At 38.4% G+C, this 12,030-nt stretch overlaps 1 long non-coding RNA gene across 4 annotated transcripts in view; it reads left to right on the top strand.

Moving 5' to 3' along the window:
• The window catches only part of LOC308058197, a 35,184-nt gene that overhangs the window by 19,461 nt on the left and 3,693 nt on the right, over window positions 1-12,030 (top strand). For 2 of the 4 annotated variants that reach the window (XR_013925719.1, XR_013925720.1), the window contains one exon: window positions 1-12,030. This exon is cut by the window's left edge and continues 14,839 nt beyond it. This is a non-coding gene — a long non-coding RNA (uncharacterized lncRNA). The other 2 variants (XR_013925721.1, XR_013925722.1) reach the window with 1 other exon arrangement.

The following is a 12,030-nucleotide window of genomic DNA, read 5'->3' as shown; positions in this document are numbered from 1 at the left end:
AGTGAAATAATCATATATGTAAAATTAAACTGAAAACTTAAAAAGGTGTGCCTGAGTCTTGGCACTGATAATCAAAAGTAACAGTTTCAAAGCCACCAGAAGACACTGATTTTACATAATCAAAAGTTGTTATTGGTTTATCTCTTTCACAAATCCAAACAGCCAAAATACTCCAAAGTATTTTAATATAACTAGCTAGATTAGTATCTTACTTGAAAAATGATTCATACCATATTTAGAGATACTTAAGTGTAAATTTGGTTGCAAAGCTCTTCAAGGATATCTATGAAAATAAAATGCATTTTTGAAGATTTGTTAGTCAGACATCCTAATCCCAGGTAGAAACCTAGCAGCTTATTTTCATAAAAGTGGCAAAATCTGTTTAAATTGGTACTTTTTGTAAAAAGACACATGGAAACTTACAGTTTCACACTGACATGGGTTGTATTGATAAGTTTTTTTTTTTAGAAGTGTCATGTGATTGTTAGAAGCTTCACCTAATGAAGTTCAGCATTTCATGTGGCACATTAGGTTTCACGCTGAAATCCCCTGCTATGTTTGGACCTATGTAACATCACACATTTGTTATTACATTATTCCAGCTTGGTACTGGCTATTACTAGAATCTGACCCCCAACTTTGGCAAGTGTATATAGGCTTGAAGATTTCACTTGGTCTCTTTTTTCATCAGCCCTTACCATATGGTTCACGCAGCATTTCCATAGCTTTACAGACCAGATGTGTGTTTTGTGCACACTTCATCAGAAAGCACGGCACCAAGGACATGGCAAAAATAATCTCCAACAACTATTTAATGTATTGGTTATGTGATGATGTAAATCAAATTATGGTCCCATAAGGGCTGTTTCTTTTTCTGTAATGTAGAGGACATGCACTGATGACGGGGAGTGAGGGAGCAAGGTGGGACAGGTTTTTTGTTGCTTTCTGTGTATGGTAGAAGGATACTTGTATCATAATTGTGGTACTACCCATTTTTTACTTCAGGTCTCATCCCAGCTAGGCATTGTAGCACTGAAGTCAGATGTGTATTTATGCCAGCACTGTTTTCTGAGAAGTCTGCCTAAACCTCACGGTGAGGAAAATTTAGCAAGTCCCCCCAGCTCTGAGATTCATAGTCCGATGACAGCTTAGGGAAGAGAATGAGGGTGAATGTAAGATATACTTGAAGTATCAACAGACTGAGAACAGTCCCTGCTACTGAATAAGAGCACATTTGTCACAAAGATTTAACAACTAGTTTGCAACTCAAAGCAGAGAAAGTACAAGACCACACTTTTTCTGTACACAGGTGAATAGTATGAGAATAAAGGCCACATCAAGTTCTGTTAAACAGTGCTGGATAACCAAGACTTTGTATTGGCATTCTTATTGCTGGGACTTCCAAATGTGCATGAAAAAAAAGAGTTCTCAGCTTTTCCTCCACTCTTTGTTGGATCCAACCACCTCTGGTGTGAAAGCTCAGGACAGACCTGGGTGACAGGCTGATGCAAAGCTGTCAAACATCAAGAACATTGCAGTGGGTTGTGGTGCTCACAGGCCCCTGTCAGTAACCGTGATGTGCTGTTAACATTTGTCTAAACACCTCCTGTATGCAAACATTTCTTTGATTCCCTTGAGAAAAAGGCAATGTATTGACAGGTTTAGAAGAAATTTTTGTGGCTAATGCATTTTGGTGTGGACAGAACAAATGTTCCATCATCTTATTCTTCACTGAGGCTGTGCACTTTTTACCTTCTCCATCAAGAGCACTATGGTCTCCATCTTCAGACCCAGAGGACCTATCCAGACTGGTAAAGCAGTAAAGTTGTTTTTTTTTAAAAAAAGGAAAACAAAAATCACCTTTTCTAGATACAGTCTGGTTTCTTTCAAAATACTGTGTTCATCAGGAGATTCAGTCCTACTTTCCCAGTTTTAACATGCATAAAAATAACTTTTGAAGTCTTATTAAAAAGGGCCAATGCAGAAGCACTGAATGAGGATAGAAACACTAACAAAAGAGAAGAATGTAAAAGGAAGGTATGAAGGAGGTAAAGAGAGAGGGGAATAAAGATGGAAAATAAAATAAAATCTAAAAAAGAGAATCCACACAACTACCTCAAAAGAAAAAGACAGGATTGAAAGTAAGTTTTATACAGTAAGTGTTTTACATAGGGTTGGCGAAACTTAGACCTGATATTGCTGGGAATAAATCCAGTTGGACTAGTGGATTTGTACCTGATTACAACAGGGCAAAAATGTAGCCTTTGTTTTGGACAAAATGTTCAATGATTTATGAGCCAGTCTGTTTTCAGAAAGGAGTTACGAGTATCAGGGTTCCACTGAGACTCGGCTTCTAAGTGCCTATAGCATTTCAAGACTTAAGCTTAGGCTGAATTTTAGAGGTGTTTGTCAATGAGGAGCTTAAGTTCCATGATACATTTGAACGTTAATGCTTTTGAGAACAGTATCCATTAAATTTTGTAGGGACAGTGAAACAATCAAGAAAGGATAATAATTGTTGGCTTGAACAAGAGCAACTTTTGCTTACCACGCCTGGCTGGGACGCTAAAGGGAGAGAATGTATCCACATTTTTGTTTAATGCAGCTATCCAGTAAGGTCATTTTTATTCTATAGATATTTAAGGATGGTCTTTGCTGTGTTCTGCAAAGAATTTTTGTCACAGTTACAATAGTAATACATTCTGTCTGATGTGGCAGGACTCTCTTACTAAGCTGTCTTCTCTCGTTCAGGAGAGTCCAGAAAGTAAAACACTGTGAAAGACCTCATGAGTAAACAATGTAAAAGATTACAGAATCTCGTTTTCTCAAGATGCAGCAGTCTGACAGTGCTCCTTTTGCTAAAGGAGTTTGTGGTGGTCTCTGTAGAGGTGCTCTGCAGTGTCCATTTGCAAGAAATGAGAAGTATTCATTGTTACAGGCTGCCCAGTACATTCCTTCACAATACTGCTGAAAATGTTTCTTATTTTAATGTAGAAGGCCCTTAGAATTAACTGCTGAATATATCACTTGAAAGACTGTGAGCTAATGATATTCTGGCTTGGGACTTTTTCAGTCAAAACCACATGCATTAAATTTCCGTGTGAATGTTGGGCCGCAGAGAGGATTAAACACTCACAAAAATCGCTCCAGCAAACATAAAGATAGAAGAAAGCGAAGGCATCTGGGTTTTGCGCCTTTTTCCTGTCATGCTGGAGGAATGAGCTACAGCCTGTTGATTTAATTGTGCTAAGTGCTGTGGGCCTTCAGCTATGTTAATCATGCTCTATGTGGAGCAGCTGTGCTGCACTGGGCACACTGGCTGGGAGGCAAGCCCTGCTGCAGCCTCCCTGCGGCTCCTGGGGCTGGGGCTGCGGCTGCGGGGGTCAGGCTAGAGGGCATTTCAAAGCACAGACCTTTGCTGCCTAAAGAAACAGCCTCATTTTCTTTAATTTTATACCTGCTGTAAAATCAATTCCAAATAATAATATCTAACCTATTATTGACACTTTATCCTGTGGGGAATTGCTGGTTTTGACTATTATAAGCAACCACTGATTTTCCCCAGGCCCTCAGGGCCTCCTGTTGTGACTGAGGCAAATGTTGCTAATAAACGCCTCCTTCAAAGTGACTTTTCCAGCTGAATCGGAGGGATTCCAGTCACCCATTTGATGGAACTTTAACCAGAAACGTGTTGGACAAATTAAATATGGGTTAGCCTCTTGCTCTGGACTATATCAAGAGCCTATAAATGCAAAATGTTTGAGTCACAGAAGACCGTGCTCTGTAATTAACTATTGTAACTCTCCTCGCAAATCAAAAGCAGCCTAACCTGTGGAGTTCAACATGTCAAGGCATGGGCACTGAGGTGGTTTAGGGAAGGAAGAAGAGGAAAGAAGAATAGGAGGGAAAGGTAAACAAGGTTTTGCATACATATATATTACTGTTAGCTAGTATCAGAAGCCTTGAACTTCTCACCTTGTTATGGACAAGAAAAAAACTGAAGAGCTTTAATGTATGGACTCATTCCTACTGAGGAAAAAAAAAAGAGATCTTCAGACTTACCCACTTCAAAAATATTAATGAGATGGAAATTTTTTGCAAACCAAATATACTGGTTTTTTTCTTTCCCTTGGTCTAGTCCTGGAATATTTACAATTTAGTTTAAAATAGCTAGTCAGTGGGCTGTTTGACAAATGGAAAATGGCAAGGGTGATGTCAGCAAGTATGACAGGGTAAAATAGGCAGAGGTTGACTGCTTTCAGTACGGAAGGACAGACTTTTTTGAGTGGACATCAGGTAGCTTTTTTCTGTCTCTAGTCAGGAGTTTAGTGTTTCAAAACATGGGCTTTTTACTAATACAAAGAGAGAAAAAGAATATGCTGAACAAATACTGAGCCTTATATTTTGATCTGGACCAAAATATCATTTTAAGCCAAGTACAATGAGATATTTTTAAACATATTTATTGAAGAATTAATGTCTTAAATTTTGTCTCGACTTTAATTGTAGATGTGCTGTAATTCTGCATCACTGTCTTACCAGCCGTCTTCTGGCAAGCATTTGATGTTGTTGATCTTAAGTTAAAGTCATTATTTATGACCAGGTTTCTTGGAAAACCTGTGGAAGTACAGTTTTCAGTGATGCTTATGCATATATATTTCATCAGCGATGAATCTGAAAGAAGTGAGACTTAAATTTAAGCTGGTATGCTGTGATACTATTTGTGCAGAAAAAGCTATTTATCAAATATGATACCTCTTTGCTTATTTGTCTTAATTTTCAAGTAAAATTATCTGACAAAATAGTAAGGAGAGAACAACAGAATAATTTGCTTTGTGTAAATGTGCTTTGTAAGCCAACTTAGACTTCCTTTATTAGGATGTCTGTTGCAATGTTGTATTGCATCCAGTAAGAAATGAAGAGCCACTTGATTACTTGTAGTTCATGCATAGTTATACCTCTAAATGGAGTAAGTAATGTCTGTCTCTCTTACTTTGCTTGTATCAGATATTTCTCTTTGATTGCCTAAGACCTTAGATAATGTGGTGGTTCATGACTGGAGCTCCAAAATGTAATTACCTTATCAATAACAATAATATTTTTAAGATTTTTATCATGTGCTCTTTTAGTCTTCAGACCTTCCTCACTTCCTAAACTGGAGAATGAAAAACAGAGTGATTTTTTTTAATTTATTTTTTTTTAATCTCCAGTCTTTTGGGTATTATTTTTATTAACATTATTCACGCAGTTGTTAGGCCAAAGGGATCAGCTAGCTCTTTTGACTTTGTAAACTCAAGCTGACCACAAGGATAGCATTATCCAAAGCATTAGAGGGGAAGTCTTTGTTCTCAGAGATGTCTGCAAGATTAACTTGATATTAATTTCATCTTGTCCTTCTCACTTAGAGTGTATGGAGAGAGGGGAAGTGAAAGGCTTGGTGTGGAGATAAGCTGAATAGCTTTCCCCTCCTTGGTCTAAAACTGCTTTTTAGTACTTAAGTTGCGATATTTACAACACCAGGATGTTGGTGAAGGGTTTCTGTATCTCTGGCCAGAAAATCATAGGCAGTAACTATGAGTGTATGTGTGATGTGTGCAAGTGAATCCAGTATATACACACAGGCCAGGAGGATTCTCAAGTGTCTTTTTTCTACTAGACAAAATTTAGGTTTATAATACCCCAGCTTTTGCATTTGGGAATACATCTAGGAGTGATAAATGTAAAACCACACTGGTTTTGCCTAAGTTCTGTGGATTGCAAGCCAGAACTTTTGCTGAAGAAACTGTTGACAGCTCCCCTCTCTCATGGTTTTTAGACATCATCTTTGTCAGTGGTATCTCCAGTAAACGGAGCTGGGAGAAAAAGCAGCTAAGGAAATACAATTACTGTGGCAGGCTTATCTGTATCTTTCTAAATCTTCCTGGAAAGAGACTGGGACCTTGATGTGGATCAGGTATTGAACTGGTAGCTCTTGCAGGGTAGGGAGCAATGAAGTACTGTGTTCTTCCATCTGCCCTCTTCACATCATAGGCTTACAGCTAATTAATCAGTTGCAATTTCCAGATGGCCTTCCAAATCAGCCTAAGGCAATGCAAACTTCAGCAAGGAAGCATGAACAGAGAGCTCCATTATCAAAGTCTCTGGTGAAAGAAACACAATATAGTGCTTTCTACTGTACTTAGAAGGCTGAAAAACTAGGAGCTGTAGTTTCAGAGAGAACACGTTCAAACGTGAGTAAACCAAGTCTTTCAGCAGTGATAATTGTCATGAAACACTGTTGTTTGTGATGTGCATACTTTCATAAATAAGCTGTTCTAAAGCACTTGTAACAAAGGAAAAGGACCTTGCAATGTCATCATAATACTAGACAACTTTAAATCTTTTTTTTTTTTTTTCCTGCACTGTGTCATACTCAGGATAATTTTCAAAGAGCAAGATCTCAGATTACGTTGGTAATTGATTACTTTGGTTGGATCACAGTGTGGTAGAATGTTGTTAACTAAAAATGCTAAACCTTAAGCTTTAGTACAGTTATAACTATTTGAAAACTGAACGTTAGCACCTATAAACTTTGCCTGCCTTTCAGTATTTGAAGAATGTCTGCTGCTGTAAGAAAAATTGTCGGATGTGGCACAGTAGTGATGGGTAGCATCACAGATAAATTTGATTTGAGGTATATTGTCCAGAAACTAGAATTTGATCATGGAAACAAAATATTTTTGAACATTGTGTTGTATTTTACCAGAATTATTCCATCTGATACTACACATAGAAGGCATTAGTGTGAACAGTGGGTTTTTTCTCCTTTGCAAAAGGAGGGGGGTTTATATGCTGGAATCACTAAGCTCATCTTCAAATTATCTTTTTTTAGAACTCTTGTCATGTGAAGTGTCATGACACCAAATTCTATGCCGCTCTGTGCAGATGAATAAAAGGATTATCAGAAACATTACAACAAGTCTTATCCAAATAATGGTGCTAAATCCAACTTTTATTAAACTCAGCTCCATGGAAAATTTAGGTGAGATGTAGCAGGGGATGTTTATTATGAGAATAAGGGTTTGTGTGAGTTTGTTTTTGAAAATTAGATGTGGGGGATGCAAACTCCCACAGATATGAAATTGAACAGAATGTTTGCACAAGCTTTTGCAAAGGAAAACTACCAACTCTGAATAGCTCTGTTGCATAGTCTGACTATTTCTGTGATCTTCCTGTGTTTGCTATTTTTTCATGCCATGACTGTTAGGAGCCTTCATTTGCTGCATAATATAGTTATGAGAAGACAGGAAACTGGAGGAGTTCTGGAAAGTAGTTTGTCCTTCATCCATGACCTTGTGAGTGGTAATAAGTGTTTGAAGTTTAGTTTTATCGGCTTGGAAACCCAAAACTCTTTTAAAAAGTCTTGATTTTCAGAGCAAAAGTACTCAGCACTGTATTCTTGTGTCCTAGATTCAATGTTAGAAAACCATTGCACAACAAATAGATAATGTGAAATTACAGAGCTGTCAGTGAAGTATTACAGCCTCACTACATAGCAAAGAGTAACTGCCAGGGGACTGTGGATTGCCACTGTAAATCCTACCTAGGGAAGTGTGCTATATGCGATCCTGGGAATTACAGTCCACTGACTCTGACTTTCTTCTCTGGCAAGATGGGAGATAATAATAAAAAAAAAAGATTTCTGAATGCATGGAAAGCAGTCTGGCTAAGGTTAACACGGCATCTTTAAACAGAAATCCTGACTTTTTAGCTTACTGGAGTTCTCCAAGGATGTAAAAAAGAATGTGGTTGAAGCGGATCTAGTGGGCATACTGGATTTTCATACTGGGTTTTAAATAAGCTTTTGACCACCTTTCATACAAAGGTTTATTAAAGACACTTGAGTCACCATGGAATTGCAGAAAGAGTCTGCTTATGGACTGAAAGCTGGTGAAAGGGTAGAAAGCATAGGATAGCATGTGGTGATTACTTCAACCATTACAAGTGCAAACAAAAGTTTTATTCCATGTCTTCATGGGCACCATGCAGAAGAGGCTAGAGCAGTGAGATTTTCAAGTCTGTAGCTGATACTAAGCTGCTTAGCTAGCAAAATGCCATGCTTACATTATAGAAATATATAGGGACAAAATAGATTGGCAAAAAGTGACAGAAAAGTGTCAGTGTAAATTACTGAAAGATTATGCATCTAGGAAAAAGTAAACTGTACTTACATAATCCTGGACTCAGAACTGGAGGTTATAACTCAGGAAAGAGAGATCTTACCATCATTGGCAGCTCCACAAAACCATTGGCTTAATGTGCTATGGCAGCCAAAACAATCAACATCATGTTGGGCATCCCTGAGAGAACATTGATAACAAGACAAAAGGTGTCATTATGCTACTGTACAAAACCTCAGTGGGCCCACATCATTGCACAAAGTCACACAGATAATTATGCACTTGATACATCAGATGAGCTTGCTGCCATTCAGAGGGACTGTGACAGGGTAGAGAACCAGGCAGAAGGAAACCTCATGGAGGTCTACAAAGGGAAGTGCAAAGTTCTTCACCAGGTGAGGAATAATCCCAGACACCAGTACAAACTGCAGGTCAACTGGCTGGAAAGCAGTTCTCCAGAGGAGGACCTGAGCATTCTGGTGGACAATAAGCTGAACATGACCCAGCGATGTGACATCACAGCAAAGAAGGTCAACAGCCTCCTGATTTACATTAGGCAGGGTATTTTCAGCAGGTGAGGTCCCTTTACTCAGCACTGGTGAGACATATCTGGAGTGCTGGGTCTTGTTCTGGCCTCCCCAGTCTATGTCTCTACATGGACTTACTGGACCAAGTCCAGTGAAGGGCTACAAAGATGTTTAAGGGACTAAAGCATTTCTTATGTGCAGAGAGGATGAGAGAGCTGCAACTGGAGAGGAGAAAAGGATCAGGGGGCTTACAAATGTGTATAAATAACCTGATGGGAGGAAATAAAGAAGATGGAGCCAGGCTCTTCTCAGTAGTGTCTACTGACAGGACAAGAAGCAGCAGGCACAAATTAAGAGATTCCATCTGAACACAAGAAACACTTTGGTTGAACTCTGGAGTAAGTTGCCTGGGGTGTTGTGGAGTCTCCCTCCTTGGCGATATTCAAAAGCTTGTCTGGACATGGTCCTGGGCAGGCTGCTCTAGGTGGCCCTGCTTGAGCAGAGGGGGTGAACAGGATAGCCTCAGCCATTTTTAGTGATTCTGTGTGGGCCAGAAAAACTGGCCAGGTTTACATGCTGTCTTTTAGTGACTGTAGGTTAGCCCACTGCATAGTATGGGCCCTTTGTTCTGAGTCAGTAGGGCAGTCCTTACATCCTTCTGTAGATTCCATAGCTTCAAACCTGCCTTGTTTCTGTACTTTCTACTGAATATAAGTTCTGATGCATTTCTGCTGTGAAGCATATCTGTGCCACATAGGGCCTTGCTTCCTTTTGTCTTCCCTTGGACTCTGCTCATCCGTAAGCTATTTTCCCCATCTGGCATAAATTGTCCTTTATGCTTATGAACTGTCATAGCTATATGGCTTCTGAAGTAATGTAACAGAAGGAGGTGAAATCTGGCCTGTGGCAATGAGCAACAGTGGCATGAAGGGTGTGAAGATTTATGTCTGTTTACTGTTGCTCAGCTTGTATTGAAGTCTAAACTTTCTGCTTTTATGGAGCAGTAGAATTTGCCTAACTGGTACAGTTTTGCTTGCTTTGAGTTAATCCGTGGATTAAGAATGACAAGTTGTGAAGGCACTCAGAAGTAGATGCTCATCTGGTGAAGTCACCTGACCTAGGTTAATTTCACAAATTTAAATGAGCCAATATACTTAATTTACACTGGACCTATGTATTTTATAACAGTTGCTTCCTTTTAGGACATGATGCCCAGAATTAAGTGTCCAGAGTACTCTGCAAAATGGTTTAATAGAGAAATTTACTTTTTCCTCTGTATTTTTGGTATATGGTTTCTGAAATAGCTGTCCATTTTGGAACTAAATAACATGATCCATGGAAGATTTTGAGGAAGAAAAGTTGGTTCCTTATAGTCTTCCAACTTTCTAAGGAACGATTACAGATTATGAACTGTTTATGCATTTTGTGACAGCTGGCAACACTGCTCCTCAAAACCAACAGTAATAGCCAAATGCTGGTTTATATAAATCGATGTGTTCACATATTTTACTTTTGTGCTGGCCTATCTCTTATTACTTGCTGTCCACCACATCCACCACAGTTGTTAGTAAAAACGTAACAGTGAATTCATGGAAATCTAGTATTTCCTTGCATGCTAAAGAATGTTAAAAAATACATGTTCTTGGCAGATGATACTTACCTGACATGAGTTTTTTTCTTAAACATGTATGATTAGTGTAGGCTATGCCTGAAATGATGAGGACCTAAATGTTGAAATGGATTAGCAGGATCAAAATCCCATGATCAAAATTTTTTGCATTCTTCTATAATTCTCGATATACAGCTAATAATTTTTACTTCCTTTCTTAAAACTTCATCTGCACTTAAATTATTTGCTCTATAAAAACTCAGTGCAGAGTGTGGGTAAGTAAATGGAAGAATACTTCTTTTCATTTTGGATTTACTCATGATGTTGTCTGTAGAGGGCCTCCCACATTAGATCTGACTGTGGGGAAGTCACCTTAGCCATTCTGGGCAAACATTTTAAATCCCAGTTTCCCTTGGATCAAAACCTTGCCTCAGATTTGCTAAGCATGAGGTGCAAACTTGAATATCTGCTGTGTAGCTTGTGGCTCCTCAAATCTCTTCTGCATTTTCAAAAACTGTAAAAGGGTAACCAGGTGATATGTTAGCTGATGTAATTTTGTACTTGTCAACACAGTGGGGTTTTTTTGTGTTTCACTACTGCTGTAAACATTATTCTGTCCAAAACCCACAACGGTGTATGGAAAAACTGACACACACACACAAAAAAGAATGTTTTTCATGAGCATGCATGGGTGTGCTGTAAATTACTACACTGCCCTTGGACCTAGCGTGGGTGAAGGTGTTTGATGTGGAAGTGCAAATTTTTGTTGATTGTTTCCTCTATGAGTAGAAGACAGTGGAATTTGAATTTCTTTCCCTACTCTTTGTTCAGTAACTCTCAGCTCAACAAAACTGAGATGGGAAGATTGAAAATATAGAACAGTGAAAGATACTAGACAGTGAGATTTTAGTCTATCCTAACAAATCAAAACAAGAAAATAATGTACTGAATATATAATCGTCCAGGATATTTTGTATGCATAATGAGAGAACATTAGTATTACTGATTATAAAATGTTCTAACATCTTTCCAAGCTCTTCATATGTGGATTAATTTGGTGTAATAAAATAGCTAAACTTTAAATTCTGGTTGATCAGACCTATAGAACTACTTTTATCCCTCAGGTGCAGTGCTACAATGAGCAGGCTCATGATCTACAATAACATGCTACAGTGAACTTATTCTCATTGTAGTATTTTTAGAGAGGAGGAAACTTCCCAGTTGTTTCTGTTTCGTTGGTTTTTTTCCCCTGCTACTGCTAACTGTTATCTTTTATTGTTTTTGCAAATGAGATATGTACAGTAATTTCTAAAAGGAGGGGCAGCAACCAGTAAGGAGGCAGACTGATTAAGAGAGTAAGGAAATATTTTAGGCCATGACATGAAGAATAAGCACAACAAATAAAACCTGCAGGGAATAATTAACTCAGATCTGTAGAAAAAGGGTAGAAGAAAACTGTTCCCAATGGATTTACCTATGACACAGTCAGTGGTGTGTTCATCTGTTTATTTCCAGGGCTCAGTGCTTACTTGGAGTGAAAAAAATTACTAAAATGTGTACAAAGATTTTTTTTTTTAATCCATGTTTTTTTGCAAACCAAGGTCCTACTGTTCATGTATCATTTCTGTTGCTATGTTATCCCAGAGACAGACCATAAAGCTGTTCAATACCCAGTCAGTCCTTATACCTGAGAATAACAAGAAAAAGGAATGATTTTGCTGTGCAGTACCAGTGA

This window comes from Falco punctatus, assembly GCF_963210335.1.
Source record: "Falco punctatus genome assembly, chromosome: 1".
Taxonomy (NCBI): domain Eukaryota; kingdom Metazoa; phylum Chordata; class Aves; order Falconiformes; family Falconidae; genus Falco; species Falco punctatus.
Note: the sequence above shows the minus strand (reverse complement) of the source record. Positions and strands in the feature narration are given on the sequence as shown.